Raw genomic sequence first — 9,136 nt, forward strand, 5'->3', positions numbered from 1 at the left:
GCTTGCATTGACACCTTAAATCTGCCATTTAAATCATTCACACACAGTATTTATTCATATAATAGTGATGAAAACAATGTTTTTGGCCTTAAAGGACTCAAGCTTGCTTTATGGGTTGATCTTGGTGTTGAATAGCGCCCACGTTCCCTTTTGTTGCCTGATATCCATTGGTGATAGTTTTCGATTCAGAATGATGACAAAATATATGAACTTCAATTTTATTGGGCTTTATTTTCATGACAGGAAACAGCTCAAGGCTGTGATGCATTGTGTCACTAGTGGCTGACAGCATCTCAACTTTCAGCACAAGATCTGCACACAGAAATGGCTTAAGTGTTACAGATCCTTGATTAAGTATGAGGACTAAGCAATGTACAGAAGACATTCACCTTCAGTCCAACATGACCCAGCCAGGTAAACTTGTGAACACAAGACAGCACGGCGCTGCATTTCCATTTTGACGGCATCCACTTTAACCAAAATCTGAGGAAATCTCTGCACTCAGTAGCTAAAGCCCTCGCACAACAAATAAACGCATTGCCCTTGAAACTCCCAAACTAAAGTAACATTTACATTTATTAATGCCGATGTGTTGAATGTGTTTGTCTGCCTTTCTGCTGAAGGTCTGCAGGCCTGAGATGCGGGCAGACTGAATGTTACTCAAGCAAGTGAATGGGCAAACTAAACACAGCAGGAACACGGTTCTTTGAGCTGAGTTCATGGAGAGAGGAACAGTGGATAAGTGCCTGCACTGTGTGCTCGCTGCTCACAATGAATACAATCCACTCTTAAGTGTTATTTCTGTGTGAAGGTGTAAGGCGAGTTCGAGGTTCTCTCTGCTACCTATCATGCCTGTGGGTATAAAAACCAATAATGACTCCAATCTGAGTGCTGATGCCTTGATAACATTTGTAAGACTCACTGGTTCCTAAAGCAGAACAGTCACTACGACTGGGGGAACAAACAGCACACATGCATGTATTATATTGATGTCAGTTTTATGTGACCACTAACAACGTCACATACCATTTTTATCAGCCGCCACTGGCTTTTGAGCACTTTGCCACATGTTCATATGACGGTATGTCCGTCTGTGGACAGATTTTCGAAATGAAGGCTGAGTTCGATGATGGGTCTGCATCGAATAAAGAACCAGCGTTTATGTAAGATATAATATATTAGAATATATTTTTGTTCATGCCAATAGAGCGAACTAGATTAGAAATTTGAATTTAAGATTAGAAATTAAAGGAACCACTTTGGCGTTTGTTGTACATTTCTGAACTCTGCTGTCTGTTTGCTGTCAAACACCCTTATGTGTTCAACTGGGTTGAGGATATGGTGATTGCAAAGGCAGTAACATATGATTCACATCATTTTCATACTCATCAAACCATTCAGTGAGCCCTCGCAGCCTATGGATGGGGGACGTCGTCATCTTGGAAGAGACCACTCCAATCAGAATAGTCGTACATTATTACTTATTTTGTCACCTGCCTGTATACACATGATGCAGGCAAATACTTGTATATAACATTTAAAATGCAGCTGTTATTTATGGCCGTAATTGATGTTGGAAAACAAAACAGAACAAAATACTAGCATGGGCACTGTTAGCATCCTGCTGCATTCCCCTTCACAGCAGCCATCAGTTACAAAGCAGCAGTGATTTGCAGTTTCCTTGATGACCACATGGAGTCAGAATCATACAACAAACATGCTCAGATGCCGGCCTTGCATCACAGCAGTGGGCTGAATATGATGGGAAAATAGCCCTTGTATTATTTTGTCTCAGTCTCAATCTCAGTTCATCAGTCCCTTTGAAGTGCATGCCTCTAAAGTTCTGCTTTGGTACAATTTCACAGTCTTTGATCCCTTTTCCTCTGGAGTGTTCTACAATATCACAATTAGTGTCCCACGGACATTAAGCATTATATCAGGAGAACGGGCCCGGCTTTGATAATACATGGTTGAAAACATAATTCAGAGGACGCAGGGAGATGAGATGCTGAACTTTGATTGCTACTAGGTGTGGTGGTCCTCGTACAATCACAGTGAAAGTCTTCTAGATCAAAGAGCATGATGCAGCCCGGCTGAAATACACTTGCAAACGCTCTGACTCTGAATCTGTGACCTTAACACAGTGTGATGATGCAAAGATGTGTTTCTCTCAGAGGGACATCAGAGGCACATAATCAGTACTCCCTCTGTCCACCGCCATTACAGTGATTGTTCCCGTTGAACCAGTCATGTTTACCAAATCTGGTGATTATATTAGAGTATATTAACACACACTGCAGCTGTTCCACTCAAACACACAAACACATATAGTCACTTTGCTTGTTCACCAAATATTAGAGCACTGAACTGATCCATAGCAGGTATCAGTGGCCAACAGCAGCCAGCAGGGTGCGCCCTCTCCTCATGTCCCTCACTGCTCTCACACTGAGGCCGGCTGCCACACTCTGCTCGTCTCCTAGCAACCTCAGGACCCTGCCTCCAATCACTACGGATACCGGGAGGGATGGAGGGAGGGTGGGAGAGTGTGAACGAGGCAGAGGGGGAAGAGGAGGAGGAGGAGGAGGAGGAGGAAGAGAGGCTGGTAGGGCATCAGCATCCAAAGCAGCATAGCTGACAGTGTCTAAAGGTAAAAAAAAGTTGATGTAAGCATCTCAGATGTAGATCATGTTGGGTGGAGGTCTGAGCGGGAGGGATGAATCATCTCAGGGACATATTGAGACCATAATTCAAATCAGCCATATTACAGAATGTGAAGGAGAGTAGAGCAATTGCCCAAATTAAGCCTGTTTGCTTTGCCTCCACAGCTCATGGTCCCTCCTCCTCCCGGGAGCTCCTCCTATCCTCTCTTCTTCTACTCTCACCCACCTTCTCCTGCAGCCCATTAAATTTGATGGTGCCATCATCATCTGCGTCCTGTCCTTGTGACTCGTGGCGGGCCTCTGTGCTTTATTACACCACTCTTCCTCAGGGGGTCCGTACTCTTCTCTCGGGTGATCTATGTTTCTGTCATACACATGGGGCTTGCATGTGTACACACAGACCTGCAGAGACAAAAATACACACTCACACACACACACAGTACAATCCTACATTGCATCAAACACACGTCACACACATTTACACCAGTATCCTGGAGATGCCACATACTTACACGTCACATATCGAGCCCATATACCGTCATGCATACGGAGCACAAAGGAGACACACTCGGCACACACACCCACACACGCTCGTCACTCGCAGTCACAACACACACACTTTCACACACTCCTGGTGTGGTGCGACAGTGACCTTAGACACTGGATCTGCTCCCCCCTGTGGCGGCTGTCATGTGGGGATGCGCCACACAGATATCACGCATGACAGGGTTTAGTCAGGAAGACTGAGCCATGTTCAACGTCAGGCTGATACACGACAGGAGTCACCGGAGTGAGAGCTGACAGGTTGTGCGCAGCTCCTAATAAATGCAATATGATACTAAAATAAACTGACTAACAGGAGACAGTGGAAATTAACAGAATAATATCAAATATAATAGTTCATTTTGTAATATTATTGCATATTTGTGTTATTTCTGATGTTACAGTGTCAGTTTCTAGAAATACAGCAGGGTGGGGAAATTAACCATCCTGTTGAAGGCATGGACCTGTTGCAGGCTGAAGGTCCACGGTCTCCTTAATGTTGCACTGCCACGTTGCTACAGTAGCACAGAAGAGACAAACCAAACACAGGCTCTACAGAGGGATGCCAGGCTTTTGAAAAGCAGTCCTAGCATCGCACTCTTACAGCACCACTGAAATCATAATGGACAAAGAAAACAAATGATCCAAATGGATACAGCAGAACCAGGGACATGACCCTTTTTTTATTCCATTCTCCTTCCTTTTCAAAATGTGGTGCCTACATTACCCACAATGCAACTTAGCTCCTGAGTGACATCTCTGGAGGCAATTTATCACGTTGCATGCAGCTTCCTCTGGAGCCACAAAAGGCTTTATACTACATTTTCCACACACGCAATAGTACTCTCAAAGACCTGTAAACGTGTAAAATTGGTGGAGTTACCCTTTAATAAAACATTCAATTTAATCTCAGCAGTAGAGCCACTGTCTTGCGTAAAGCACTGAGGACAACAGGATGATACAGATACACGTCTAAAGCTAGAGAAAGATATCAAGCTGAACAAATCAGCTATAGTACGATTACACTCATTGGTTGAACACACTGTACAACGCCACTCATTTCAAAGTACAGCCTGTGCTTCCGAGTGCTGCCACGGCATCAGACAAACACATCATCCTTTGAAGAAATCTGTTCCAGGAAGAGCATTAATATACGCCTGCAAAAACTTTAACTCTGAGCCACAGAGGGGATGAAGCAGGAGGAGGAGGGTGGGGGCAGTGAGGAGGGAAACATGTGTATGTGTATGTATGTGTATGTGTGTGTGTGTGTGTGTGTGTGTGTGTGTGTGTGTGTGTGTGTGTGTGTGTGTGTGTGTGTGTGTGTGTGTGCAAGAGGGATTGATAAAGAAAGAGCGAAAACGCTGGCTGCTGTTGCCGAGGCAACCATCTCTCTCCCCTGTCCTCTTTAACCCTTTCTCCTCAGCACCTCCTCTTTCACTCGCTGTCTTTTAGCATTGCAGCAATCTCTCACTTGTTGATGTCCTATCACTCCATCTGTCCCTCTCTTTATCTCCAGCAGCTCTCCATCTCTCTCTCTCCATTTCTCCCTCCATCTCTCTTTCTCTCTCTCTCTCTCTCTCCATGTCAGTTTCTCTCTCTACAATACAAAATCTTGATTCGTGAGCTCTCCAGTCGCACCTTCATCTTGATTATTCATCCTCATGTCGGCACACCTGTCGTTTTGTCTGCACACATGTGCTTTGTTAACTCTGAGTCATTCTGCGCTAGACTGTACTGTAACAGTCTGTGCTAAGCTGTGTTTCAGGATGTAATTGTTGTCTCACTGCAGGTGTTCGCGACGATTTGAAAACTTTAACACGCGGTGCAACAACATGGCTGCTGGCATGCAAGAGAGTGATTGACTACCCTGAGGGAATAAATGCTGACAGTACCGCGTGGTCACTTTGGTGATGACTGTAGGTGATAAGAGGATAGAAAGGACGTTTGTGTGATTGGTTTATCACTCTATCATCAAGTCCTTCTATGTATGGGGACCACTTGCTAACCCTTGGTTAGGGTTTAAGTAAGTTTAAATTAAAAGAATCCCGCATGCTTAGAAAGTATACTGCCAGTGGCCAAGAGTAGGATGAAAGGTTGACATTCTCATGTCTGTACATTAAAGGAGACATACATACATAATAATACATAATACATACATGTATTATGGTCATTTTCATAACTTTATTTCAGGTTACTATTAGAGTAGGTTTAGATGCTTAAATGCTTAAAAAGCACATCAGTTTTCTCATACTGTCCAGGGCTGCAGCACTGTATTGTCTGAGATGCTCTGTTTTAGCTCCTGTCTGCAGGTCTTTGTGCTAAGCTAAGCTAGCTGGCTAGCTGGCTGTAGCATCATATTTAGCGTACAGACATGACAGTAGTGTCAATCTTCTTATCTAACTGCAGACAAGAAAGCGAAAAGTGCATTTCCCAAAATGTCAAACTATTCCTTTAATGTATGCATTCCTCTTACTTCTATCCAATCCTAATCCTGAATTTTTGAACTTCAAATCAAACCAAAATTCCTCAAGGAATTGAAGTTCACCTCTGTGTAAGCATTTGATATGACTGCTGTCTGCCGGTGCAAAATAGGACATTTAGAGGACAGAAAAAAAAAAACACAGCGCCAGCAACCTTCCTCAGCTCTTGCCAATTTACAGTATTTACTCTCCAAACGCCGCATCATGAAATAAGCTGCCGCCCCCATAAAGCACAATTCTATATGCTTCGTGTGTACAGGCCTATTGATTACATGCAGTCTCCCTCCACTGTATAGATCACGAATGCTGCTGTGGTGTCCAGCTGCTGTGTGAAATCAGAGGCTGATGTTCGTCCACAAAGATCTCACTGAACACACACACACACACACACACACAACGATCAGTGTCCAGCCAAATCAAATCTCAAGGAACAGTTTGCTCGCAGTGTGCAGAGTGAGTGTAATCAGCTCAGCTTCTTTTTCAGATGCTCCGTCGTACATTTACTGAAACACAAGCTTCAAATGCATTATGGTATGTATACAATATTACTGTGAATAACAGACTTTACGCTGCACTGCTGCCTCAGACCCTCCTCCTCTTCGCTTTTTGAAATAATGTATCCCGTTGCTAGGTAACTGTTAATTGTTGAAATGTAGGTACTTTTTAAAGAGCAGAAAGATAAGGGAGAGGCAGTGATAAAAAAAAAAAGGTAGGAGAGAGCAAGAGCAGTGCTGTAGATGTTGGTGTGGCACACACACGCACAAAAGAGCTGAGCAATATTCTGCAAACGAATGAGTCTTCTAAGGTCACAAGTTTCAAGGGTAAAGTGAGTTGTATCACTGAAATGGAAGTTGCTTTATGGACTTGAGGAAGTGCTGCAGCACCTCCATATTGTCATCTGTCCTTTTTACCCCTCGTCTCCCTCCATCCTGCTCTCCCTCTCATTTCTCCATAATCCAGCGAACTCTCATCCATAACTCACAGGGCCTCTCTTCCTTTTATTACCACGATGCTCCCACCACCTCCCGCCACCACCTCTCCCTCCATCCTAATAATTCAAAGTGACGCACAATCGAAGGGGGCATTGAAGAGTGAGGGAGTGAGAGTTGGTTAAAGAAATGAGGAGAGAGAGCGGGAAGTAGGGAAGCAAAGGCAAGGTAGGGTAGGAAAAGAGTCTTAGAGAGTGTCAGGTGTAAGAAAGGAGAACTGGAAGGAGTGACGGGGCAAAGCAAGGCTGAGAGGCAGACACAGATCAAGGCTGTTGAATTAGAGCTGTCGAAGGTTTCGGCCTTAAAGATATATGTCGGGGCTTTCATCCAGACGGTCAGCTCTCCGGTCCACAGAAATGTCTTTCATTCATCCTTAACAGCAGAAGAAACCCCACCAAACTGTAGCGCGGTTAGCGATACTTTACATTTAAGGTGGTGTGCAACCTCACATGTGAATCTCTATCTCACTAATACAACTCATCCCTTTTCCCTCACACCTCACTCCCACCATCAATAATTTAATAAGTCTTGCTTGCCAGTGTGACTGAAAAATTAATGTGAGCTAGGAGTGATGGGGGGGTGTGCTGTTCCAGGGATGATGGATGAGGAGGTGGGTGTCATCATAGCTGGGTTGGGGACTGGCTGGCTGCAGTGTGCAGGTATTGACCAAACGCTCTGAGAGAAGGCAGTAGGTCAGATGTTCAGCGTACGTAGTGGAGATCTAGTCAGCTATAAAGCACTGTGCAGCAGGTAGCCCCACTCCTAGCATGTTTTGCACCACTGTAGAGCCTGACTGCCTGGTTTGCTCCTGACAGCAAGTTTACCACCATGTCTCTGAACTTACAGGTTTTTGGGCAGAGCTGTGGTCTGTGGGGAATGCAGGTGAGAGTCTGTGATGGGAGAAGCGGCACAGAGAGACAGGCCACTATTTTTGGAAGTAGCTGAAATGATGGCCTGGGTTCTAAATGCAACCCTCTCTCCCTTCATCTCTCACGCTCTTCTTCTGAAATCTCTTTCTTTTCCTCCATACACCTCAGTCTGAAGCGTCTTTTACACGGCCTGTTTAAGGCAGGACTGTTGTGCCTTTATTCCGCATCAATGTTCTGTATATAAGGTACACAGACAGAATGGAAAGGTATTGTTGTTCCAGCTCTGATCTGGCAAGTAGCTACAGCGCCAAATCGGCATCTGTGTTAAAGCAGCAAGCCGGCAAGGTCGCAGGACGGGAAGGGGTGTGACGTTTTGATGATGTGTGATGTGTGTGACCCACATTGTTATTATGGCCATCTAATGCCAAAAAGAGAGCCAAACACGTGTAAAAGGTCACACTTGACACAGACGCTGTTGTGTAAGACGTCAGTAATCTTTAGGTTGCAGAATGCTGGCATGCTATCCAGAATCACACACTGGGGCATTATGTCGCTGTTGTCTTGTTCAGTGTAAATAAACAAAGGTGCTGCAAAGAAGAGTCTTGGTTATTCGACAGTGTAAAATTGCTTGTCACTCTTTTCATAACTCCTCCTTGCCCTCCAGTGCTACCATGAGGTTCACATGTCCTTTGAGTAAAATAGCACAACAACTGCTGGATAGATTGCCTTGAAATTTGATCACACATTCATGTCCCCCACAGGATGAATTGCAATAACTTTGGTGATCCTCGGACATCATCAGCGCCATCCTCAGCTCCAAATTCAATTAGTCAAATACTTTGGATAATAACCAAGAACTAATGACATTCCCACCAGCCTCAACTGTACTTTTTGTTAAGAGCTAATTAGTAAATGTTAGCATGCTAACATGCTCAGCTAAGATAGCATCAGCATGGATTTTCTTAAAAGGCAACTTTGACTTTATAACCTCTGGCTTTTCAACCTCAGTGATGGCTGACCCGAGAATCACATAAATATTGATGGGCCTGTGGCAGAGCTTGATACTACGTGACAGACTGCAGTCATTTCGCATTTTACACTTGTGCACTTATGTCATTCTTACACTTGAGAGGCAGAAAGCTATCTAATGAGAGCAGAAATGTCACAGACACGATGTTGAGTGAAGAGATGATGTTTTATGAAGCAAAATAACACTGCTTTGCTTTTTTGACTGGAGCACGAAATGTGTTTGTGGTGCTGGTTTACTCACGCACTGCACCCATCCTCCATTTTTGACCAGCTGAGATGTGGAGATTGGCAGGACTGGGAAGACGGTTGAGTCACTGGTATTGATCAACACGCCTTTCAAACCCTTGGAAGATATATTGTGTCCATTTTGTACTGTGGGGCAGTAAAAGATCTTAATGCATCTTTAAATCACTCTGGATAAGATCTGCTTGTTAAAATGTCAAAATGTTAAATTTATAGACTTCACAGCCCAGCTCGGTACAACCCAAACTAAATAGTTGCTTTTAGGATTTGAGCTGTTTTTGCAACACGAAAGGTCAAAATGGCAGCTAATCAAACACACCTTC

Source organism: Pagrus major, chromosome 23, assembly GCF_040436345.1.
Source record: "Pagrus major chromosome 23, Pma_NU_1.0".
Taxonomy (NCBI): domain Eukaryota; kingdom Metazoa; phylum Chordata; class Actinopteri; order Spariformes; family Sparidae; genus Pagrus; species Pagrus major.